Consider the following 27,230-nt stretch of genomic DNA (forward strand, 5'->3'; position numbering starts at 1 on the left):
CAGAGGGGGCCCGGCGGGGGGGGCGGGGGGGGCTCAGAGGGGGCCCGGCGGGGGGGGGCGGGGGGGGCTCAGAGGGGGCCCGGCGGGGGGAGCAGCCCGGAAGGCCCCAGGAGGCAGGAGGGGCTGGGGACCCCCGGGGGAGGCCGCGGGGCCCCGCTGCACATCAGGGGGAACTCCCAGGCCCTCGGGCCAGGCCGGGAAGCCTGGGGGCCCCCACTCTGAGGCCGGAGGGGATCTCTGTGCCCCTGCACCCCCGCCCCCCGAATCCGGGCCCCCCGGCGCCCCCGCGGCCTCCCCTCGGACGCCCCCGTTTCCGCACGGACATGCGCAGGCTCCGGGCAGCGCCGCCCCGCCCCCTTCCGAGTTCACCCCATCCGGCCCCAAAACAAGCCCCTCCCCCGCCGCCCAGGAGCCGCGCATGCGCGGCCGAGGTTCCGCCCCCCCCCCTAGCCGCGGCGTCCCGGCGCCCGCCCTCGGGGGTTCCGTCCGCCCGGCTCCCCTCCCCGGCTGCCACGGGCCGCGCGCAGGGGCCCCGCGTGTCCGCGGCGGCGCTGTGGGCTCCGCGCGCCCCGGGCGTGCCCGCCTCGGGCCTGGGGCCGGCGGGCGGCGGAGAAGGGGGCGCCGCCCCAGGGGCCCCGCCGCGCCGTCGTGCCCAGCCCCAGCCCCCCTGGCGAGGCGCCGAGGCCCACGAAGTCCGCGTGTCCTCGTCCAAGGCCACGGCCGCGGGCCTCGACTCGCCGGAAGCGGCGCCGGCCTTGGGGCGGACTGAGCCCGGAAAGTGGGCTCCGCGGGCGGGTCGTGGAAGGGCTCAGTACACTCGCGCTTACCTGGTTCTGAAGGTGGCTCAGCGCCGCCGCCCGGGCTCACCTGAGGCTTCGGGAAACTCAAACTGCCAAGCGAAACGGGGCGGCCTGGGACGGCTGCCCCGGGGGGGGTCAGGGGCCCCGGCCCCCGGGCGGGAGCACCTGGCTTCCAACCCGGCCTCAGGCGCTGAATAACCACCTAGCGGTGTGGCCTTGGGCAAGCCGCTTGACATATATGTGTGTGTGTATATACACACACACACACACACACACACATATAGTGTCTGTTGTTTCAATAAAAACTCTTAAAACTAAGGTCGCACAGCCCTGGTTTAGAGTATCAAATGGATAAAAGATTAAAGAGATTTTTTCTTTATGAAATAATCCAGAAGACATCTAACATAATTAACGCTGTTGGATTGGGAATAAGTTTATATTAAGTTATGATGATGCTAGCGGCTGTTTTACTGTGACATTTTTGTTAATTTGGAAAATAATTCCTAGAAGCTGATCCAGTTGTGCCCTAAGAAAATGAACTCTTCTTTTGATTTAGATGCTGCAAAATGGTGACTTAACCTGTCTGGTTATATGGCCTTCTCATGTTTAAAAATGTGAGTGGACAATTAAGACATAATTTGGTTCTAAATTGATTCTAATAATAACTTCCTGTTTGGGAAAACGCAGAATAGTCTCTAAGTCTTCCTTACCTGGGAAAGGTAGAGACCTTGAGATTTTCTTTTGGGCAATGTTATAAAATCTTATCAGCCTTGCAAATAAGTTGCCTAAAGAAAGTAATGATGCGTCTTCAGAAAATTATAAAATCTCACCTGGAATATCACTTATGGTAGCTACATGTTTTGAATCAACTCCATCTCCACAGACTCCAATCATGATTCAGTATGGGACCCCTTCCCTGTATACAGTTAAAACTGGCAGATTTGGGAATGTGGGAAATAAGAGAATGGCTCCAATCCCCAGGATCTAGGAACTCACTTAAGATTATTTGACAAACACTGATAATGCAGAAGGCACTTTGCCTAAATGTACAAAGTGAAGTGCTAAAATGACATATTTATGATATAGTAAAGTTGCCAACACACTTGTAATTTTTTTTTAGGTGTGAATTTTTATTTTTTAACAAAGGCAGCAATTCTTCCTACATATAAAATCCAAGGGGATTCATTGATTTCAAGTTTGAATTTCTTCCACATCTCAACAAAGTTGGGAACATGGAAAACAATTCGGAAAGATGTCATTTATCCATCAGATATTGTTTCCTGGTTCATGATCCAGGCACAAACTTATTGGTACAATTCAGTAAAAGTTCCATCGACAGTTCAGGGTCTCATCATACTTAGTATATTCCCACACAAACCCAATTACATTCATTGTATAATTAAACATGTTCAACACTTAACTATACAGAATATGAAGGTTTATTTCAAAACGGAAAATTTTTACTGGGATACACAGATGCACTTAATGTAACTACCCTCTGCAAAAATAGGTTACATAATAACTCAGAAATGCAAGAAACAATTTTATTTTCTACACATTAGACAGCAGATCTTAGCTTATATAACCTTCAAAATGCAGGTCATAAATATGTGTGACAAAGTCGCAAATTCTAAAGCCTGACGCAACAGAGCTAATGTGGGTAACTTAATGACTATTACACAGTTGCAAATTACTCTTCATAGTCACACAGTATTAAAACAAAATGGTTTCCATTCCAATATTCTTTGCTTCTTGACTGAGACTCTAGTGCTGCAAGGATAAAAATGTTGAAAAGATACACAAAACTATTTAAAATTACAACATACTGGGGCAGCTAGGTGGTGCAGTGAATAAAGCACTGATCCTGGAGTCAGGAGTACTTGGGTTCAAATCCGGTCTCAGACACTTAATAATTCCCTAGCTGTGTGGCCTTGGGCAAGTCACTTAACCCTATAGCCTTGCAAAAAACCCCTAAAAATAAATAAATAAATGAAATTACAACATACCTATTAAAATACCTTCTCAAATTGAGGAAAGCAACCATGTTTTTAAAAAAGAAAGAAAAGGGGGGGGGGACTCCTAGATAAGTCATTTGTCAAAAGTTTATAAGAGATTTCAATAAATTATCTTGAAACCATGTCAAGTAGCAGATTTCAGAATCTTCAGAATCTTTAAACCCTTAGATGGTTTAAATCCGGAGCCACTTCTTTGCATAGAATTGGCCTGTGATCTGCACAATTCTATTAACTGGTGATGAATTACTTCTATGCTGGGGTATCATGCCTGTTCCCCCTCTGCCATCAACCATTCTCCTTGTGTCATGATAGCCACTGCCTTGAGAACTTGGACCATGCCATTCTTTTCCTGGCCCACTTGTTTCACACCCATGGTGTTCAACCACATGCTGATCTTCAGAGTAATGCTGGTCACCATTTCCTCTTTCTCCTAACACTCCTCTTTCTCTCTGCTTCCATAACCAGAAGCACTGCTTTGATTTTGTGGGGGAGCACTCTTACATTGTGTCTAGAAACTTCTCTTCCTGATCTCTCTGGTCTTTCACCCCTTGTGTCCTGTTTTTCAGTGCTCATACCACCTTCATTCTTCCAACTAGCTTGCCCAGGAGGATTTGGACCACCCTCTCTTGGGTGTCTCCCATGCAACACACTTGTAATTCAAGAGGTTCCATGCCAATATCATTTTCAAAAAAAATCATCTGATTCAAGCCCCTTATAATTTAGAAATTTTAAATAATATGCTTTGAAAAGTGACAAATTGAAGTATGCTGTTGACAGAGAACAGGCCATTTTTTTCTAATGCTGAGTTAGATTTCTGAAAGTACAAACCTAACAGGAGTCCTTGGTGCATTATTTGCCTTATATCCAAACAATAGATCAGTCACCAAGTCACTTCCTTCACCAAAGCTTTTAGTTGCTGAAGATCATATTAATTTTTAGGGCAAGGAGTGAAATTTTTGACTTACCATCTGAAGCATTTCATTTAGTACAGTCTATCTAAATATACTTAAACTCTCCACATGAAGAGCACTTATACACATTTTCATGGATCGAAGTCATGAACCAAGTGGTTAGTTTTGCCATAGTTGCTCCCTCCCTCTCGCTACAGCTCTATGCAGTCCTTGACAATGTGGCTACTTCTACTCCCATTATAACAGGCATCCTCCTGAAGGTGATGATCTTTGGCAAGATGACTAGACTCACCACAACCTTCCACATCTCTGGAATAGATGAAGAAACAAACTAGAAACCTCTTTTGACCAGGGCCTCCTGCAGCGGGGCATTTGGTCAGAGAATATGCACTTGAAATAGTTGTTACTGCTTATTGCCACACTTGGATCTTCTAAGATGTTGGAGAGAGCTCACAGTGGTAGAGCTATTGGAAGTTTCAGTTTTGGGGGGGAGGGTCTCATTTTCAAATATGTTTAGTAATAATTAAAACAAACACAATCATTTAAAAAATCAAGTCAATGGACCTTTTATTAAGTGTCTGGTATGAACCAAGCAACTTACTGCCTCTTGGAATTCTAAAAATGGAAAAAGAAAACAGGAAACAATTTAAACATAGCTACAGATTCACATATATACATACATGCATACATACATAATAAAAGTTAGGAGATAATGTGCCTCAATTCAAGAAAAGCTGAGCTCAGATCTGGTCTCAAATCCTTCCTTGACGTTTGGTCTCTTTACTGTAAAATGGTGGCAATAGGATCTCCATAACAGAGTTAGTGTTAGAACGAGATGAGATAATATTTTTAAAGCTTTTGTGTTGGTACATAGTAGCCATTTAAGAAATATTTGTTTCTTTATTTCCTACATGCAGAATATGTGGATGAGAGAATGTTGACCAAGAAAGGCTTCTTGTAGATGTTGGGTGGTCAAGACTATTAAATGAAGAAGAAAAATCAATTCAGATTAAGGCTGAGAAAAGATGAAGTGATGTGGCAATTAAAGAGTTCAATGTGATTAGTCTAGAGAGAACACTTTCAAGAGAATGAGGATGAAAGTCAGTTTGTAATTAGTTAAGAAGTATGGGATAGCAAGGTGGCCCAGTGGTTTCAACCACTCAGTAGCTGTGAGATTTTTTTTTTTTTGCAAGGCAAACGGGGCTCAGTGGCTTGCCGAAGGCCACACGGCTAGGTAATTATTAAGTGTCTGAGACTGGATTTGAACCCAGGTACTCCTGACTCCAGGGCCGGTGCTTTATCTACTATGCCACCTAGCCACCCCATAGCTGTGAGATCTTGAACAAGTCCTATAACTTTGTTTGCCTCTGTTCTTCATCTCTGAAATGAGCTAGAGAAGGAAGTGGAAAACCATGCTTATATCTTTGCCAAGAAATTCCAAATGGGGTCAGGAATGGTCAAATCTGACAAATAATAAGCAAGGATGGAGAGAGTAAAGTAGAATTGTCAGATTCTGCAGAATGAAAAATAAGAGATTTGGGGCAAAAGACACCAGATACTAGACCATGGTGGCAAAGTCAGTAGGTAGTTCCAGAGTAATGTAGCCAGCTACAAAATGCAGATGGTTAGCTGACATTCTTCTTATGTGGAGGTTTGAAGAACATGACCTCTGTCCCTTGTGGTGAAGAGAGTATGTGGTAGGATGAGGAGAGAAAGAGATGTTCAAGAACAACTTAGGGATTCAATGGGCTAATTATCAATCTGTGAAAGGATGGTCTTCCTAAATACTGATTGTGCAAATTATGGATGAATATGTAGCAATAATGAGTTATGACTCAATTCTCAAGAGAAAATTGTGTAAATTCTTGGGAATTGAACTAGTAAGGAAAAAAATAATACATTTTTTAAAACAGTCACAAGTTCAATAGTAAAAATAAGGGAAGCTAAAAGTGAAAAATATATTCCAAACAGAATATAACTTAGATGTTTTAAATATGAAAATGACAAAAAAGTGAAGCAATTTTCATCTACATGAAAGAGAATTTCTCAAAACTAATAAAACTTTTGAAAGATATGAACAGGCAATACAGAAATACAAATTAAAACAATTCTAAAGTACCATCTCACACATATAAGAATGGCTAAAATGACAAAAATGGAAAATGATCAATGTTGAAGAGGATGGGGAAAAACTGGTTGGTGGAGCTGTAACTGATGCAACCATTCTGGAGGACAATTTGCAACTCTGCCCAAAGGGCAATAAAATTATGCATACCCTTTGATTCACCAATATCACAAGGTCTGTTAAAGAGATCAAAATAAAGATAAAAAGACTTTCATGTACAAAAAATAAACAAAGCAGCTCTTTATGTAGTGGCAAAAAATTGGAAATTGAGTGTGATGGCCATCACTTGAGGAATGGTTGAACAAAATAGTACAATGAATTTGATAGAGTACTATGGTTCTGTAAGAAATCATGAGTGGTAGACTTCAAAAAAGCCTGGAAAGATTTGCATGAACTGATGCTGACTGAAGTGAGTTGTACTAGGCAAACACTGTACACATTTACAGCAACATTGAGTGTCAGGGCAGCTAGGTGGCGCAGTGGATAAGCACTGGCCCTGGAGTCAGGAGTACCTGGGTTCAAATCTGTCTCAGACACTTAATAATTACCTAGCGGTGTGGCCTTGGGCAAGCCACTTAACTCCATTTGCCTTGCAAAAAGCCTAAAAAAAAAGATTGTGGGGGTGGGGGGAGGGAAGTAAGATTGGGGGGGAAATTGTAAAACTCAATATCTTTAATAAAAATTAATTTAAAAAAACATTGAGTGTCAATCAATCATGACTGACTCAGGTCTTTTCAACAGTTCAGTGATCAAGGATAGTTCGAGAAAACTTCTCATAAGGAGACTGAATGCAGACCAAGGCATACTATGCTCACTTTCTGAAACAGTTTTAATTTCTTCTTGCTCATGGTTTTTATTTCCTCTTTAGTTCTAATTATTCTTTCACATGTCAAATATAGAAATATGTTAAGCATGATTGTACATGAATATAATATAATTAATATGATATCAGATTATTTATTATAGGATGATGAAGGAGAGGGAGGAGGTAGAAATATGTGGATCTCATGCTTATAAAAAGATTAATATTTGTACTTTCCATGTAATTGAAAATATAAAATGATAACATATTAAAAAAATAAAACCAAAAAATGATTTAGAAAAGAAGAAAGAATCAGACCCTAGATAATTGGGATAGAAACAATCGGGGTTCTTCCTCAGAGGAAAAGCATGAGCTTAAAAAACCACTTCTGCTTCACAGATAAATGTCAAATGGCCAGAGTCCATCTTGGGAAAACCTAATAAAGACATCAAACATCAAATATATTTAAATCAGGAAAAAATTTTAAAAAGAAAGAAAATTGTAGATCAATTTTATCAATATATATTTGTAAAATTCCTGAATGAAATTCTAGATAGCAGACAATATATTATTCTAAAATATTCCAACAAATATTCTACAATTCTCAGTGGAGAATTGAGATTTGGTTTAGCCCAATGATTATTATTCACATTATTGATTTTATGAATAATTAAAATAACAAAAATCACATGAAAATATCAATAGCAGAAACAAAAGGTTTTTTCAAATTTTTATTTACTTAATATTTTATTTTTCTCCAGTTACAAATTAAAGAATTTTTAACATTCATTTTCAAAACTTTTATGAGTTCCAGAATATCTCCCTTCCTCCAGTCCAGTGTTCCCATTGAGAAGCTAAGGAATTTGATATAGGTTATAAATGTGTAGACATGCAAAACATTTCCATAATATTCATGTTATGAAAGAAAACATAGAAACCCCCCAACAAAAGAAACTTCAAGAAAAATATTTTAAAAGTATGTGAAACCCTAAAGAGATGATGAAAAGGGGTAAAAACATCACTTGTACAAAAATATTCATAGCAGCCCTGTTTGTGGTGGCAAAGAATTGAAAATTAAGTAAATGTCCTTCAGTTGGGGAATGGCTTAATAAACTGTGGCATATTGCATGTGATGGAACACTATTGTTCTATTAGAAAACAGGAGGGATGGGAATTCAGGGAAGTCTGGAGGGATTTGCATGAACTGATGCTGAGTGAGTTGAGCAGAACCAGAAGAACACTGTATACCCTAACAGCAACATGGGGTTGATGATCCACCTTGATGGACATGCTCATTCATCAGTGCAACAACCAGGGACAATTTGGGGCTGTCTGCAATGGAGAATACCATCTGTATCCAGAGAAAGCACTGGGGAGTTTGAATGAAGACCAAGGACTATTACCTTAAATTTAGGGAAAAAACTGATATCTTATTGTCTGATCTTGCTATCTCTTGTACTTTATGATTTCTCTCTCATCACACTCAATTTGGATCAATGTATACCATGGAAACAGTGTAAAGACTGACAAGTTGCCTTTGGGGGTGAGGGGGAGGGAAGTAAGATTAGAGGAAAAATTGTAAAACTCAAAATAAATAAAATCTTTAATAAAAAAATCAAAATAAAAAGTATGAAGCAAAAGGTTTTGATACTTGAAAGTATCTGTATATATGGATTTTTCTTTAATAAAATCAAATACCTAAAACCATTATTTATAATAGGGATAAGCTAGAAATCCAATGAAATCAGTTGTAAAACAAAGATGTCCACTGTCATCAATATTATTCAAAATTGTTTGGAAACCTTAGCAATACCACTAAGAAAGGAAATAGAAGGAGCCAGCATAGGGAATGACTTAATAAAACTCTCCATAACTCATAGCATTCCTACATAGCACCAACAAAACTTTGTAAGCAGAGATATCAAGCATTATCACACTAAAAACAACTTTACATAGCATAAAATACTTGGAAATGCAAATGACAATACAAAGAACTACATGTAAAGAAATATTAAAAATTTATGCAAATGAGATCAGCTTTGCATAATTTGAGAAATATTATTTGTTCATGGGTAGGCAGGGCCAATAAAATAAACATGATGATTTTACCTGAATTAATATATTCAATGCATCCCAATTATGTTATGAAACATTTTATTGAGTTGGAAAAAATAACAAAATTCATTTGGAGAAAAAGGGTCAAAAATATCAAAGCACCTAATGAAAAATGATGCTAGGGAAAGGTTTAGCAGAATAGGATCTTAATTATGAAGGAATAATTATCAAAACTGATACTGGCTAGCAAATAGAAAAACAGATAAATGGAACAGATTAGCTATACAATTCATTGTTGTTAGCATTGTTAATTGATCCAACCATTTGAAAGAATCCTGGAAATTTGCCCAAAGAGTTATGAAACTGCCTATCATTCTGACCCAGCAATAATATTACTAGTTCTATTTTTTTCCAGAGGAAAAGGCAAAGAAATCATTTGTTCTTAAAGGTATTCAGCAGCTCTCTTCATGGTGACAAAGCACTAGAAATTGCAGAGATGCTCATCAATTGGTCAATGGCTGAATAAGTTGTGGTATTTGATTGTGACAGTACTACTCTACAATAAGGATTGATGGGCTTTATGGTCTTAAATACAATTTGGGGCTGTCTGCAATGGAGAATACCATCTGTATCCAGAGAAAGAATTATGGACTTTGAACAAGACCAAAGACTATTACTGTCAAATTAGGCGGGGGGAAAGCATTATATTATTATTTAATTTTACTATCTCGTACTCTATTTTTCTTCCTTAAGGATATGATTTCTCTGTCATCATATTCAACTGAGATCAATGTATAACATGGAACCAATGTAAACACTAACAGAATGCTTTCTGTGGTGGGTAGGGGGAGGTAAGCAAGAATGGAGGGGAAATTGTAAAACTCAAATAAAATCTTTCTTTTAAAAAAAGATTTTGGGTTCCAAATTTTTCCATCTGCCTCCCTTCTCTTCCCCCTCCCCTTGACAGCAAATGATTTGTTATAGTTTATAGATATGCAACTATGTTAAACATATTTACATTTAAATTACGGTATAAAAAAATCTGAACAAAATAAGGAGAAAACCATGAGAGGAAAAAAAGGAAATTTTAAAAATTAAAAATAGAATGCTTTGCTTTGCATTTATATTCTGTAGCTCTTAATCTTGATGTGGTTGGAATGTCCATCATAAGTCTTTATAACTGACTTTGAACATTATACTGCTGAGCAGAACTAAGTCCATTATAGTTGTTCATCACACAATGATGTTATTAATATGATTCTGATGAAGATATCTATGGATCTAAAAGGTCAATATAAGTAAACAAGATATGGCAGGCCCCAAAATTAATGGTATCCATGGGGGTTACATTAGGAGCATAATTTTAAGATTTTTATTTATTTTGAGTTTTACAATTTTTCCCCTAAACTTCCTTTCCCCCCCCCACAGTCTTTACATTGTTTTCCATGGTATATATTGATCTAAGTTGAATGTGATGAGAGAAATCCTATCCTTAAGGCAGAAGAAAGTATAAGAGATAGCAGCATTACATAATAAATTAGCAGTTTTTTCTTTTCTAAATTAAGGGTAATAGTCTTTGGTCTTTGTTCAAACACCATGATTCTTTCTCTGGATACAGATGGTATACTCCATTGCAGATAGCCCAAAATTGTCCCTGATTGTTACACTGCTTGAATGAGCAAGTCCATCAAGGTTAATCATCACCCCATGTTGCTGTTAGAGTATACAATGTTCTTCTGGTTCTGCTCATCTTGCTCAGCATCAGTTCATGCAAATCCTTCCAGGCTTCCCTGAATTCCCATCCAGGAGCACAATTTTTTTAAATAAACAGTTATGGATCCTCTTGAAGCCCAGGATAGAGCATGGGGTTTGGAGGCAGTACACCTGAGTTAAGATTCACACGTGGTATGACCCTGAGCAAGTGATTTAAACACTCTTTGCCTCATCTGACTCAACTGTAAAATGAGGATCATTGAAGCTCCAGTTTCACAAATTTTGTGACCTGGTAATCTGTCTCACAGGAGTGTACAAGAATATTTATTCCCTTCCATCCATTGTATATTGTTGAGTTCTTAGAAGAATATATCCTTTATAAAGGATGTTGGAAAGATGAAGACTCTTTGGAGGAGGAAAATTGAAAGAGGAAAAGAGATCCATGAGCATGTGCCATTTAAAGACTCTGAGACAGTGAATCTAGAGTGGAGAAGTCAGGAGAACATGTGATAACTATTTTTATATGGCTTGAAAGATTGGAAGGTTGAAAGGTTGGAAGAGGGTTGGGCAAAGTTTGAACCCAGTGGACAAAACAGAAACAATAAAAAGAAGCATTCTTCAGAGTCAAAGGTTATGAAATCAAAAGAAAAAAAGAAAACTCAACAATTATTCCTCTCCTATAAGAGAATGGGATGCCTCTAAATGTATAATTGAATCCTCTCATTAGAGGACTTTAAGCCAAGGTGAGATAACCATTTGTTGGTTATAGGTTGGTTGGGGGTAGAGGAACACTAGTCTCTTTGAATTCTATCTTTCTGTGACATCCTGGGATCCTAGATAATCAACCCTGTCAAACAACAGGATGGGGCTGTTGAAAGCTTTTGCTTTCATCTGATCTGGAAACATGTTCTCCTGTTTGAACCCTCTATAACATATCAGAGGATTATGAAACTTTTGAGTCGTTATTTTCCCAAACCCTTGAACATATCTCTGCTACTCTTTTTTTTTTCAGGTTTTTGCAAGGCAAACGAGGTTAAGTGGCTTGCCCAAGGCCACACAGCCAGGCAATTATTAAGTATCTGAGACCAGATTTGAACCCAGGTATTCCTGACTCCAGGGCCAGTGCTTTATCCACTATGCCACCTAGCTGCCCCTCTGCTACTCTTCTTGGTCTCAAAGGTACACACAATGAAATATGGAGGCTAAGATTGTCCCCATCACTACCTTGGGATGCTCACCAGTCCACCATCAAGGCTCATCGGTATTGAGCTGGGAGTTGTACAGAAACCCAAAAGTGAGTTTTGGAAAAGCAAAAATGGGCAGATTGTGCTTTCTTTGGGAGAAAAAAAAATGGAGATGAGTCAGCATTAGAAGGCAGAAGGGGAGAAATAAAAATGCAGTAGAGCTAAAATGAGCTGAAGGTGGTGGTGGGGTGAATAGGGGTGAAAGGTAAGTGTCAAATTGGAAGGCAAGAGAAGGAACAATGGGAAACAGAAGGGAAATAGAGACTGGATAGGATAACTTGAGAACTGAAGGACCAGCTGATCCCATAGCCAATGTGGTAGGAGTAATTTCTCTCTATAGCTCTACACTGGAAGAAACTAATTTTTATAACCCAACAGTTTAAGATTTCAGTGTACCCTCTTGTTTTTTTTTTTTAGTTTAGTTTTTTGTTTTTGTTTTTTTTGGCAAGGCAATGAGGTTAAGTGGTTTGCCTAAGGCCACACAGCTAGGTAATTATTAAGTGTCTGAGGCCAGATTTGAACTCAGGTACTCCTGACTCCAGGGCCGGTGCTCTATCTACTCTGCCACCTAGCTGCCCCGACTCTCTTTTTTCCAATTCCTTTTCCCACCTTACCTTCTCCAGGCTCAAACTATTTTTGAGTTCAACCATAGTAAGTTACATCAGCTCCTATGCTGGGCACCTGTTTCAGGGATTGAACATATTTATTTATTCATTGATTTGTTTGTTCATTTGTTAGTTGCTTTGTTTTTCCATTTAGATGGAGATATGATTTTCAATATTCCTTTTTTAATCAATTTGTTTTTCTAATGACATGCAAAGACAATTTTCCTATTCATTTCTTGTAAGATTTTCAGTCCCTAGGGGTGGCTAGTCAGCATTCAGACTATCTTTCTCTGGATGAGGATGGCATTTTCCATCACATCTTTTATAATTGTCATTCACAAACTGCTGAGAGATCTGAGACAACCACAGTTGAGTATCACACAGTGTTGTTGTGCATGTTCTAGTTCTGCTCACTTCGCTCAGCATCAATTCAACATCAGAGTCCTTTGCTCTCAATCATTCATACTTTGTGTTTGCTATGTGCTTCAGCTTCGAGGATTCACTGAGACGAAAAGTGAAACTTTCCACCCAGGACGCTGCACATCTATGTCAGTCCTTGCTTGAATACCCTTGGTGACCAAGAGTGAGATGACAGTTGGTCTGAGCAAGCCATGTAAGAGGGAAAAAAAGCAAAGTATGTCAGAATGTTATTTTTTTTGGATAAAAATGGAGATATGGGAAGATACAAAACAAGGTCATTGGAAGAAATAGATGTAAAGAGAAGGGAAGTTCTGAATAAAAAACAATTGCAGAATTAAAGAGGAAAGATGATCACTACTTGGTCAGGACCCAACAGAGATGTTAGAAAAAAAGGAAAGAACAATTAGTCCTAAAAGTTTTTTGGCAGATCTTGTTGCAGTGGCTAAGAATTGGAAATTTGAGGGTATGCCCATCATTTGGGGAATGGCTGAACAAATTGGGGTCTGTGAATGCAAAAGAATATCATGCTATGAGAAATGTCATGCAGAAGATGATTTTAGGAAAACCTGGAAAGACTTAAAATGATACAAAGTTTAGTGAACACAACAAGGAGAACATTACACACAGCAAGAAGAATATTGTGTGATGATTAAGGAGGGTTGACTTACCTAGCTTCAGCAATACAAAGTCTTATCTACTGGTTAGGTTTATTAGGGTCAACTCTTGGGGAAGTTGAATTTAAACAGGTAGTCTAATATGAACCTTCAGTCTAATCTTAGCTGCTACTTCCTTTACAGAATTTATGTTTATTACAAAACCTATTTTCTCACTTTTCCCATTCAGATCTGCCTCAAAGTCTATTCAAATTCCTCTTTAACTATTTACTAACACAGGGTTCAATCACACTCTAAGGTAGAATCTGGAAAGATCACGATTTTGGAATGGAGAGATTTGAGTCTTAGTCTTGACTGACCTAAGGAGAATTTCTTAATCTCTCTAGATCACAGTTTATCTTTCCAACAGAGATGTTGAACAGATGGACTAACTGTTGTTTCTATTCTCTATATCCCATGATCCAGTGATGCCAAACTTCCCAGTTCTGAGAAAAGATACAAAGGAAGCAGTGAGATCCTGAGCAGTCATGATATTATAGGCAGACCACTAACCCATGAGATGGGGGGCTTAAGGCAGAGAAGGAACTAAGCCCCTAGTTTGAAGAGCCCCTGATTTGTTGGTAATGTTGGTAGGGACAGGTTGAAAGAGACAGACTCTGGAGAAAGAATATCTCTGAGTAGGGAAGAAACCTAAGAAGCTCTGGTTTTCAGGGCTAGTTCATATGAAGAGCTTATCCATGATGCATGGCCATCATTCTGATGAAGATGCCTATGGTTTATGGGCCTTCAAGCTCAGCATGAGTCAACAAGATATGGCAGCCCCAAAATTCAATGGTATCTATAGGGACTGCATTAGGAACATAATTTCTGAAATAAATAGTTGTGGATCCTCTGGAGCACAGGATAGAGCATGGGATTTTGAGGAAGAATACCTGAGTTCAGATTCACACACTGTGTGTCCCAGAGTAAGATGTAAATGTGGTTTGCCTCACATGTTTCAACTGTAAAATGAGGATCATCAAAGCACCAGTTTCACAGATGTTATGAGATGATAATGTTAAAAGTCCAGCCTCTGTCACATAGGAGCTTGTAGAAATGGTTATTGCCTTCCATCTTCTTTGATCCCTTGTGTTTAGACCTCATTGAATTTTGTTGAGTGGAGAAGAATTTTTACAAAGGATGTTGAAAAACTGAAGAATGTCTGGAGGAGAGAAATTGAAACTGGAAAAGAGGTCCATAAGGGTGTACCATTTAAGGGTCAGTGGAAAGAATCTGAAACACTGAATCTGGAGTGAAGAAGCCAGGAAAACATCTGATAACTATTTTCATGTGGTTTGAAAGATTGCCATATGGAGGAGGGACCCAATGGACAAAAAAAAGGAATGATAAAAAAGGGGACAACCTTTAAAGAATGAAAGATTATGAAGCAAAAAAAAAATAAAAGCAAAACTCAACAATAATTCCTATCCTAAAAAAGAATGGACTGCCTGTGGATGTATTGTTGGGTCCTCTTCACTAGATAACTTTAAGCCATTTATATGGCTTAGATAAGATAACCATTTGGTTGTATGGTAGAGGAACTGAGGTTGCAGGTCTTGGTTGGAGTAGAGGAACACTGAGATCTCTTTGAATTCTAACATTCTATGACATTTTGAGATCCTCAGTAACCAACCTTCTTCTCCAACAACAGGACAGGCATGTAGAGAGCTCTTGTTGCATCTGATCAGGAGACTTGCTCTACTATGCGAACCCTATATAACTTATCAGAGGTTTTAGAAACTTCCAGGTCCTTATTTTTCAAATCCATTAAACTTGGTCTTTCTAATTCACTTCCCTGGGATGCCCAGCAGTGCACCATTAAGGTTCGTCAGTATTGAGCTGGGAACCAAGCAGAGGCCCAATAGTGAGTTTTGGAAAAGCAGAAATGGATAAATAACTGGACTTTCTTTGGGAGAAAAAAAAGGAGATGGGTTGGAAATAGAAGAAAGGCAGAAGGGGAGAAAGAAGGAATGCAGTAGAGTTGGAATTTGGTGAAAGAACCAGGATGGGTGGATTAGAGATGAAAGGCAAGTGTCAAACTGAAAGGTTGGAAAGAGAACAATGGGGAAGAGAAGGAACATAGAGACCTCATGCTCTGAACACTGAAGGACCAGTTGCTCACATGTCCAATGACTTGCTTGTAGTTGGATTTTCTTTTCATAGCTCTGGAAGAGACTAATTGTTATGGCCCAACACTTTTAATTCCTTTTCCATCTTACCTCTCCTTCTTTGTCTCTGTCTCTGTCTCTCTCCCAGTCTGCTTCTCTGTCTCTCTGTCTCTGTCTCTCTCCTTTTTATCTGTCTCTCTCTCTCCCAGTCTGCTTCTCTGTCTCTCTCTGTCTCTCTCTGTCTCTCTCTTTCTCTCTCTCTCTCTCTCTCTCTCTCTCTCTCTCTCTCTCTCTCTCTCTCCCCCAGTCTGTCTCTCTGTCTCTGTCTCTCACTCTCTGTGTCTGTCTCTGATTCTTTCTCCCAGTCTCTCTTTCTGTCTCTCTCCTCTCTCTCTGTCTCTCTTTCAGTCTGCTAATCTGTCTCTGTCTCTGTCTCTCTGTCACTCTCACGGTCTGTCTCTCTCCTCCTCTCCGTCTCTCTGTCTCTCTGTCTCTCTTTTTCTCCCTTCTCTCTCTGTCTCTCTGTATTGTCTGGATATCAAGCACTTTAAAATTATGGAGGAAAAGGGCATCTCAGAAAATGAGGTAGATTTGAGGTTCACTATGTTACTGAAGGCCATGCACCCTTTAATAAAGTGCCATTGACCCAGGGCTGTGCCTCAGTTTCTTTATGGATGAGCAATGTTTTTTTGCAAGGCAATGGGGTTAAATGGCTTGCCCAAAGCCACACAGCTAGGTAATTAGAAAGTGTCTGAGACCTGATTTTGAACTCAGACACTCCTGACTCCAGGGCTGGTGCCCTATCCACTGCACCACCTAGCCACCCCTGGATGAGCAATTTTTAATTCCCACATTTCATTCATTTTAATATTTCATTGTAGAGAAATAAGAGTTAGTATGTGAGGAAAGGAGGGTTTCATTAAAACTGTTGGTTGCTTGGTTCTTGTCCTTCATTATTGATGAAGACCCAAATGACATCTATTTTGCTCTTCAGTAGCACAGGAATCAGCAAAGATCACAACTTGGAATGGAAAGAAATGAGTCTGTATATTGTCTGATCTAAGGAGGATTTTTTTTTATTTATTTAAGGCAATGGGGTTAAGTGACTTTCCCAAGGTCACACAGCTAGGCAATTATTAAGTGTCTGTGGCTGGATTTGAATTCAGGTCGACCTGACTCTAGGGCCAGTTGCTCTATCCACTGTGCCACCCAGCTGCCCCTCTAAGATGGATTTCTTAATCTCGCTAGGCCACAGTTTCTTTATCTGTCCAACAAGACCAGATGGACTTGTATCCTTTTTCTATATTCCATGATCCTTTCTCTATATCCCATGATCCAGTGATGTCAAATATCACTTCTCACTGAGAAGTGAGATAAAGGAAGCAGTGAGATCCTGAGCAGGATCATGGGGTTATAGGTCAAGGCCTCATAAGAGAGGCACCCATCCATGAGTTAGGGGGCTTAAGGGAAAGAAGGAACCAGGGTTCTTTAAAACCCCCTAATCTGTCAGCAACTTTGGTAGGGAGAGATAGAAAGAAAGATGCAGGAGGGAGAATACCCGATTGGGGCAGAAACCTAAGAAGCTCTGGTTGTCAGGGCTTGTCATATGAGGAGCCTATCCATGATGGATGGCCATCATTCTGATGAAGATGTCTATGGTGGAGGAACCTTCAAGCTCAGTATAAGTCAACAAAATATGGCAGCCACAAAAGTTCATGGTATCTTGGGAGCTGCATTGGGAGCATAATTTCTGGAATAAGCAGTTGTAGATCCTCAGGAGCACTGGATAGAGCACTGGGTAGAGCAGTGAGTTCAGATTCAGACAGTGCATGTGACTTAAATGCTATTTGCTTCAGTTTTCTCAACTTTAAATGAGGATCATCAAAGCACCAATTCACATGCTATTTTATGAGATGATGTTAAAAGTCCAGCATCTCTCACATTGGCCTTGTAGAAATTAATCCCTTCCATCCTCCTTTATCCCCTTTTATTAGGCCCCATTGTATATTATTGAGTTGAATTTTTAGAAGAAAATTAACAAAGAATGTTCAAAAGATGAAGATTGTCTGGAGGAGGGAAATTGCAAGAGTAAAAAGGTCTATGAGGGTGTACCATTTAGGGGTCAGCTGAAAGAACATTGTGACTAGCAAGGAGAAGCCAGGAGAACACTTGATAATTGTTTTTATGTGGTTTGAAAGCTTGGCATGAGGAAGACGGTTTGACAGTGTTTGAACCCAATCAACAAAATAGAAACAATAAAAAAGGGCAGCCTGCAAAGAGTCAAAGGCTATAAAGTGGGGAAAAAAACTTTAACAATTATTCTTATCCTATGGGAAGATGGACTGCCTCAGGATATATAATTGATTCCTTCTCTCTAGAAAACTTTAAGCATAGGTGAGATAACCACTTTTTGGTTGTACTGTAGAAGGACTGTGTTTTCAGTTTCTGGTTTGGACTAGTGGAATACTGAAGGCTCTTTGAATTCTAACAATCTTGGTATTCTAGGTAATAAACCTCCTCAAACAACAGGATGAGGATGTTGAGGTCTTTTGCTCTCATCTGAATGGGAGACTGCTGTCCTATTTGAACCCCATAATTTATCAGAGGCTATGAAACCTTCAACAGATCCCTTAAACTTAGTCTCTGCTACTCTTCTTTGTCTCAAAGGTATATACAATGAAAGCTAGAGGCTGACCTTTTCCCTGAGATGCTCACCAATCCATATTATGATTCATCAGTAATGACTTGAAAATTATTTTGAGACCAAAAAGTGAATTTTGGAAAAGCAGAAATGGACAGATTATTGTGCTTTCTCTGGGAGAAAATATTGGAGATGGATCAACATTAGAAGAAAGGCAGAAGGGGAGAAATAAGGAAAGCAGCAGAACTGGAATGAACTGAAGGAATCAGAGTGGTGTATTAGAGAAGAAAGTGTCTTAACTGAAAGGTGTGGGCAAGAGAAGGGACATAGAGAGCTGATGACTTGAGTACTGAAGGACCAGTTGATCACATATCCAATGACTTTTGAAAGCTTAACACTGGAGGAGACTTAATTTTTATAGTGCAACAGTACAAGGCTCTCCATGGTGCCTCTTTCTTCCAATTACTTTTTCCCATCTTACCTTCTAAAACCATAAACTATGAACTGCTGCAGCCAAAGCTTTTCTACCTAGATTACATTCAAACACAGTAAGTTGCATCAGCTTCTTTGCTTGGCTCCTGTTTTAGGAACTGACTACATTTCTTGATTCATTTATTTGTTGGCTTGTGTTTGTTTGGACATTCCTTTGGTTTTCTAATGAGATGCAGTAAAATTTTCAACATTAATTTTTTAATAAATGTGTTTTTCCAAAGCAAAGATAGGTTTTACTAATCATTATTTATCAGATTTTGAGATCCTTATTTTTCTCCCTGCCTCTTTTTTCTCTAACCTCCCCTTTACAGCAAATAATGTTATACATGTATAACTATGGTAAACTTATTTCCATGTAAATTATACTGTGAAAGAAGATTCAAAACAGAAGGGAAAATAAAACCATCGGGGGGGGCACCCATAAAACATAAAACAAATTTTGAAATGTGAAAGTATTATGCTTTGATCTGCATGCAGACTCCATCTTTCATTTTGAATGGTGTTTTCCTTCACAAGTCTTTCAGATTTGACCTTGATCACTGCATTACTGAGAAGCGCTAAGTTTTTCATAGTTGATCATCTCGTTATATTGTTATTGCTGTGTACAGTGTTGTCCTGGTTCTGCTCACTTCACCTAGCATCAGTTCTGCATCAAAGTCCTTTGCTTGCAATCATTTGTAATTTCTCAGTGCTATTCCTTTAAGCTTCAAAGATTCACTTGTGGTGGGGGCAGCTAGGTGGCTCAGTAGGTAGAGTCTGGAGGACCTGAGTTCAAATGTGACCTCAGACACTTAATTGCCTAGCTTTGTGACCTTGGGCAAGTCACTTAATCTCATTGCCTTGTTAAAAAATTTCACTGAGATAGAAGACATTGACACAGAAGGGGAGGAGGAAATTTAACAAGGAATATCTGTGAGAGAAGAGGGTAACAAATTGGGAAATTCTAAACACAAGGAATTCTGAGGGAAATCCTCTAGTAGCTCTCTTCCCCCCCCCAGCCATATGGAGCCTTGTAGGACTCCAGGGCAGATTTAAAGAGGGAAGAGATAATACACATATAAATTCCTGAGAAAAGAAGAGAGGAGCTTAGGTGGACATAACTGCACTGTGCAGACTTCTTAGGAGAACATTGTGTTGGAGAGATGTGGAAGCTATAGGAAAAGAAAAACATAGTAATGACTAGCATTGGAATTGTACTTTTAAATAATCAAAATACTTTTCAACAATAACTGAATAGTTTGATCTGTCCCAATGGGGTACCGACTGCAATTTCAGATGGACAATACAATTCTTTCTTTCCTTCTTAGTTTCCGTCCTTTTTTCTTCTTCCATTTTCTTTGTCCTTTCCTTCCTCCTTGCCTCTCCTCTACTCTCCTGTCCCTTCCTTTCTTCTCTCCTCCCTTCCTGAGGAGAAAGGGAGGTTGGTGTTTCTGTACAAATCTGACTCCCATAAATCCAATTCACTTACATGTCATGGAACAACTCTCTAATTTCTGGGACTCTTTCTTACCCCTATTTCTGACTGCCCCCCCATTTGTATACTAATGAAAAAAATCTCACAAAATTTGAACATTGGCTTAGGATTATGGATGGTCTTTATGGTTTGGGAAGAGAACTCTTGAGGTAGTAACAAGGCTAATAAGACATCAGTAAATTGTTGGGAGATTAAGGTAAAATTGGTTCCTCAGTGCTGATGTCTTATATTGCAGGGAGCTCCTGGAATGTGTCAGTGACTGAATCATGCTGTCTGTAGTACATGGCATTAAGGATATTTTGCATGAAGTGATGACACTTGCAACTACAATAATAATAGCCAGTATTGATATTGCTCTTACTCTGTGCCAGCCATTGGTCTAAGAGCTTTACAGATCTCTTGTTTTGATCTTTTACCCTGGAAGTTATGTGTTAGTATCAATCCCATTTTTACAGTTGAGGAAACTGAGGCAAATGGCAGTTAAATGACTTGCCTGGGGAAATCACATAAGCAGTCCATGTCTGAAGGATTTGAACTCATGTCTTCCTGATTCTAAACTTAGTGCTCTATTGTCCACTAACAATCTCCCTGCTTCCTCTCTATGCATGTTAATATGTTGTGCACATTTACCTAGGAATGGTTAGTTATATGCCACTTTGATTTCTTAACCTTTCATGACTGTGATGAAGGCGGCTTGATTTTCAGCATAAAGAATTTGAAAGTTTTTTAAAGGACACCTGAAGAAGCCAAATCATGAATCTTTTCCTTGAAATGTATACATTTCCATGAGAAAAAATACTTTCATTGAAGACATCTATATATGTATGTAAACATAAAGATGCAGACATATTTAGATGCATACCTATCCATACATGTGATATTTGTGCATGTACAATATACATGTATGTACCTACAAATGCACATATATACATCTGAAGATGCTGAAATGACATTTTATAGTCTATTTTGTCATATTCTAGGTAAAGGATGAGAGAAATAAATTGAAACAAGGAAAAAAGAAGAAAGGAGAAGGAAGAAAGACAAAGATGAAGAAAGAAAAAGAAGAAAAAAGACAACAAAGCGGGGGAGGAGAGGGGGAAGGAGGAGGAGGGAGAAGAGGGGAAGGATGAGGAGGAAGGAGGAAGAGGAAGAAGAAGGAAGAAGAAAGAGGAGGAGGAAGAAGAAGAAGGCAAAGAAGAAAGACAAAAAGAGAGAAGGAGAAGGCAAAGAAGAAGAGGAAGAAGACATTGAAGATGATGAAAGAGGAAGAAAAAAGAAACAAGAAGAGGAAGAGGAAGACAAAAGAAGAGAGAAGAAGGGGAAGAAGAAGGAAAAGAAGAGGAAGAGGAAGAAAATAAAAGAAGATGGAAGAGGAAGAAGAACGACAAAAGAAGAGGGGAGAAGAAGAAGAGAAAGAGGAAAAGAAAGATGAAGTGCAGGAAGAAGGAAGACCAAGGAGAGAGAAGAGAGAAAAAAAGAGGAAACAAGAAGGCAGAGAAGAAAAAAAAGGAAGATGTCACTGAAGAAGACAAAAGAAGATTAATAAGAAGATGAAAAGGAAGAGAGAAGAGGAAGAAGTACAAGAAGAAGACAAAAATGATATGAAAGAAAAGGAAGAGGAAGAAACAAGAAATAAGATGAAAGGAGGAAGATGAAGAGAAAAACAGGGAGATGGAAGAAAAGAATATGAAGCAGAAGAGGAAGACAAAGAAGATGAAGAAACAGGAAAGCACAGAAAAGCAGACAGAAGAACGAATAAGAGAAGAAGGAAGATGGCAAAGAAGAGGAAGAGTTCAGAGCAGAGAGGATGACAAAGGAGGAGGAGGAAGTTAAAAAGAAGAAGAGGGAGACAAAGAAGAAAGAAGAAGACAGAAGGAAGAGGAGAAGGAGGAATAAAAGAGGGAAGAATAGAGAAAGTAGAAGGTGAGGAATGAGGAGGGAGAAGAATAGGAAGAAGAGATAGAAGAAAAGAAAGAGGAGAGAGGTGGAGGAGGAAGAAGAAAGAAGTGGGTGATGAAGCAAGAAGAAAGGAGATGAAGAAGACAGAGAAGATAGAAGAAGAGAGTCAGAAAAGAGAAAGACATTGAAGACAAGAGGAAAGAGAGAGAGAAAAGAAAAAGAAGAGGAAGAAAGGAGAGGGCAGAGGAAGATGATGAAAAGAAGAGGGGAAAGAGGTATAAGAAGGTGAAGAAGAAGAGGAAGAAGGGAGAAGAGAAGAAAGAGGAAACAAGACACATGAAGATAAAAGAAAGAGGAAGAAGAAGGAGGAGGAAGAACGAAGAAAGGCAAAGAAGAAAAGACAACAAAGAAGAGGAGGAAGAAGTTAAAGAAGAGGAGGAAGAAGTTGAAGAAGATGGAAGAGGAAGGAAGAGGGGAGAAAAAAGACAAAGAAGAGGAAGATGTTGAAGAAGACAAAAGAGGAAAAAGGAGAAAAGGAAAGAAGATGAAAGCATATGAAGAAGAAGAGAGAGGAAGAATGAAGAGAAGGAGGCAAGAAGAAAGGAGAAGGCAAAGAAGAGGAAGGAGACACTGAAGAAAATGAAAGGAAAACAAAAAGATGAAAGAAGATGAAGGGAAGAGGAAGAAAAAGAGAAGAGGAAGAGGAAGAAGCAGATGAAAGAAGAGAGAAGGTGAAAGAAGACAAAGAAGGGAGAAGAGGAAGAAAAAGAGAGAGGAAAGCAAAGATGAAGAGGAGAAAGAAGAAAGAAGACAGAGAAGAGAGAAGAGGAAGAAGTCATTGAAGAAGACAAGAGGAAGATGAAGAAAAAGATGAAAGAGGAGGAAGAGGGAGAAGAAATAAGATGAAAGGAGGAAGATGAAGAAAAGAAAGAAGAGGAAGAAGAAGCAAAGAAGAAGAGGAAGAAGAAGATGAAGGGGAAGAAGCCAAAAGATGAAGAAAAGATGAAAATAGAAGAGGAAAGAAGACAGCAGAATGAACAAGAGAAGAAAGAAGGCAGAAGAGAAAGAGGAAAAAGAGGAAGGAGAAGAGAGAAGAACAGTAAGAGGAGAGAAGACAAAGATGATGAAGAGGAACATAAAAGGGAGAAGAACAGGAAGAGGAAGACAAAGAATACAGAAGGAGAGTAGCAGAAGAAGAAAAAAGAAAGAATACAAAATGAAGAAGATGAGGAAGAATAGTAAGAGAGGAAGAAGAAAGAAGACAAGAAAGAGAAGAAGAGGGAGAAAGAAGAAGCTGGCAAGGAAAGAAGAAAGACAAAGTAGAAGATGAGAAGATAGAAGAAGAAAGAGGAAGAAGAAAGGAGAAGGCAAAGGAGAGAAGAGGAAGAAGAAAGAAAGAAGAATATGAAGAAGACAAAGAATGAAAAGACGAGGAGGAAGAGGTACAAGAAGGTGAAGAAGAGGAGAAAGAAGAGGAAGTGGAAGAGAGAAGATTGAAGGAGACAAGAAGAGGAAAAAGAATTAGGAGTAGGAAGAAGAGGAGGAAGGAAAAAGAAGAAGAGAGGAGTAAGAAAGGAAGAAAGTAAAGTCAACAAAGAAGAAGAGGAAGAGGAGGAAGACATTGAAAAAGATGAAAGAGAAAGAAGAGGAAGATGAAGTAAAAGAAGATAAAAAAAGAAGAAAGATGAAGAGACAGAACAAAGGGAAAAAAGGAGGAAAAAGAGGAAGAACAGAGAAGAAGGAAGTCGAAGATGAAGGTAGAAGAGGAAGAACAAAGAAAATAAGAGAGAAGGCAAAGAAGACAAGACAGAGGAAGAAGAATACAAAGAAAGAAAATGAAGAAAAGAGGAGAAGGCAAAGAAGAGGAAGAAGACATTGGAGACGACAAGAGGAAGAAAGAAAAAACAAGAAGATGAAAAGATGATAAAAGGAGGAAGAAAATAGAGGAAGAAGAAAATGAATATGAAGAGGGGGAAGAGGAGGAAAAAGAGATGAAGAGGAAGAAGAAAAAGAAGGCAGGAGAAGAGAAGGCAGAAGAGGCAGAAGATGATGAAAAAAGGCAAAAGAAAAGAAGAGGGGAGAGGAGGAAGAAGAGAAAGGAAAATATGAAGAGCAGGAAGAAGAAAGAAGATTGAGAAGAGGAAGGAAGGAGAAGGAAGGGAAGAGGAAGAGGCACAAGAAGAAGAAGAAGAAGATGAAAGGAGGAAGAGGAAGTGATGAGGAAGAGGAAAGAAAGAAGAATAAGAAGAGGAAGACAAACAGAAGATGAAGAAAATGAAGATGCAGAAAGAAGAGAAAGAAGACAGAAGGATGAAGAATAAGAAAAGGAGGGTGGAAGAGAAAGAAGAAGAGGTAAAAGGAGAAAGAGGAGGGAGAAGAGAGAAGAAGAGTAAGAGGACAGGCTAGAGAAGAAAGAAGAGGAAAGACGAATGAATACAAAAGACAGAAGATGAAGAAGATGAGGAGGAGGAAGAACAGGAAAAAGAGAGGAAGAGGAAAGGAGCCAAGAAAGAAGAGGAAGAAGACAGAGAAGAGGAAGAAAGAAGAAGAAGAAGAAGGAAGGAATAAAGAAAAAAGGAGACAAAGAAGAAGATTAAGATAGAGGAAGAAAGAAAAAAGAAGATAGAGAGAAGAGAAAGAAGACATTGAAGTAGATAAAAGGAAGAAGAAGAGGAAGAAGAAAAGGAGAAGATGAAGAGAGAAGAGGAAGACAATGAAAAGAAGAGGAGAAAGAGGTACAAGAAGGTGAGGAAGAAGCGAAAAAATGGAGGAAGAGGAAGAAGAGAAAAGAAGATAAAAGAAGACACAATAAGAGGAAAGAAGAAAGATGAAGAGGAAGGAGAGAGAAGAGCAAGAGGAGGAGGAAGAAAAATCAGGAGAAAGAAAGCGAAGAAAAGAAGAAAGGCAAAGAAGAAAAAAGCAATGAAGAGGAAGAAGCAAGATGAAGAGAGAAGAGGAAGAAGGAAGGAGAAGATGAAAGAACAGGAAGGATACATTGAAGAAGATGAAAGAGGAAGGAAGAAGAGGACAAAAGGAAAGGAAGAGAAAGATGAAGAAGAGGTAAAAAGAAGACAATGAAGATGAAAAATGAAGAGAAGAGAAAGAAGGAACCAAGAAGAATATGAAGAGAAGAAAGAAATAAAGAAGAGGAAGAAAAAGAAAGATGAAAAAAGAAGCAGCAGAAAGAAGAGGAAAGACAGAAGAATAAGAAGAGAAGGTAGAAGAGGAAGAACTTCATTTTCATGTTTTTCCTGCATCTCTCATTTCTTTTCCCAGTTTTTCTTCTAACTCCCTCATTTGATTTTCAAAGTCTTTTTTGAGTTCTGTCATAGCCTGAGCCCAATTTCTGTTTTTCTTGGAGTCTTTAGATGCAGGAGCTTGTGCTTCCTCATCTTCAGACTGAGTGTTTTGATCCTTCTTGGGCTCATATGCAAAATATTTCTCAGTGGTCTTCCTCTTGTTTCTCTGCTTGCTCATTTTCCCAGCCTGGGCCTGGTTTTGGGGTGCTTCCTGAGCTTTTGGGACACTCCCACAAGGGTCTCAGTGTGTGAGGCTCTGTCCTCCCTCCTGGTCTGTGAGTGACCATATGTGCCCCCCTTTGCCACGGGGCTGAGGTGGGGGGGGCCCTGCTGTTCTATGGGGGGGCCTAGACTGTGATCAGGATCTGAATGTGTTCAGAGCCCCAGAGTCCTGTTCCAGGGGCAGAAGACAGAGCTTGGCAGTCTCTCTTCACTCCCCATCCTAGGTGCAATGGGCTCATGCCCTGGGGGCTTCTGCTTACCAGCTCTGACTACTTCTGTTTCTCTGCCTGCTTCTGTTTCCTGATCTGGACTGCTTTGGCCTCAGCAGTCCGCATTGCTTGCTGTGTGCCATGGGGGCTGGGCTGCACACGCTCGCTCTGGCAGAGGTTCCCCTGCTGTTCCCCCACGTTGTGCCCAGTGCTCCCCGGGGTGTAGGTCATGAAACTCCCCCGCTGCTGTGAGCTGAGGCTCCCAGTGCCCTAGGGCTGCCTCCAGGAGGCTGAAGTTCTTTAGCTCTGGCGGGCCATCCCTCTGGCGGACTGCCTCTCCAACCCCAGGAAGCAGAGCCTTTCTGCTCTTTTCCAGGTTACCTTGAGTAGGAGAACTGCCTCACTGGGTCCCTCAGTGGGTTCTGTCTCTTGAAAATTTAGTTAGAGTCCTTAGTTTATAAATTTTATGAGAGAGTGCCTAAGACATCCTCTCTTGTTGCCATCTTTGCTCCACCCCCCACAGCTAGGTAATTATTAAGTGTCTGAGGTTGAATTTGAACTCAGATTACTCCTGACTCCAGGGCCAGTGCTCTATCTACTGTGCCACCTAGCCGCCCCTGAGTGAGCTTTTAAAGGCAGGGGAAAATGAGGTAATTTACTGTATGTTGATGGGGGCAGTTTCTCAGAGAGCAGAGATGAAGAAATTTGGGGTAGATGTAGAAGTAAAAGAGGGTGATTAGGAGTACTTGAGGGATATAGGTGAAAAACTTAATCCTTTCAGGCTAAGTAAGGCAGGGATCCATTGTTTTGTTAATAGTGAGAGGGATTTAGGAGTCCTTGCTAGGGTAGCAAGGTTCTTTACTGAAAGTTCATTGACCTGATTTCATAGCTTGGACCGTGGGATGAGGGGGGAGAGGGATCCTTGTCTTTGTAAGGTATGGGGTCAATGTAGAGGGAACAGACAAATTATAAACCGAATTTTTGGGGGGCCAATTTTTCCTTTACTCCATTCCCCACTCAAACAATTTAGGACCAAATTCATCCAAGGGGCCCTGGGTCCCAGGTTCATGTACAGGTCTCATCTAAAGGAAATGAATATTACAAGAAAATTAACCAAATGGGGTCAAAAAATGTAAAATGATTAGGAATGGGACAAATATGAGGTAACCAAGGTGAAACGCAATTACACGAGTGATACACCAAAAAAAGGACGACAGATATTGCTTTTCATTAAGCAAACTCAATTCACATACAAAATTCTGAAAGAAATAAGCATCACACACACACACACACACACACACACACACACACACACACACACAGAGTTGTTGGATATTTTTAATTCTTCCACAATGGAACAGCAAGAAGACCAGGACTGTCTTGAAAGGGTCAAATTGAATTTTTAAGTACCTCAAGATAAAAATTTCCAATGAAATGACATCGATCCAGCTGAATGAATTTCTGAATTACCTTCCATTGAAAAATCACTTCATTCTATGCATTTGACACTGGACTGATCACATTCAACAAACAGTAGAACACA

At 39.8% G+C, this 27,230-nt stretch overlaps 1 pseudogene; it reads left to right on the plus strand.

Moving 5' to 3' along the window:
- Positions 1-11,651: 11,651 nt before the first annotated feature.
- Positions 11,652-27,230, plus strand: part of LOC141504108 (uncharacterized) — a 34,108-nt pseudogene continuing 18,529 nt past the window's right edge.

Source organism: Macrotis lagotis, unplaced genomic scaffold (assembly GCF_037893015.1).
Source record: "Macrotis lagotis isolate mMagLag1 unplaced genomic scaffold, bilby.v1.9.chrom.fasta BILBYCTG106, whole genome shotgun sequence".
Taxonomy (NCBI): Eukaryota; Metazoa; Chordata; class Mammalia; order Peramelemorphia; family Peramelidae; genus Macrotis; species Macrotis lagotis.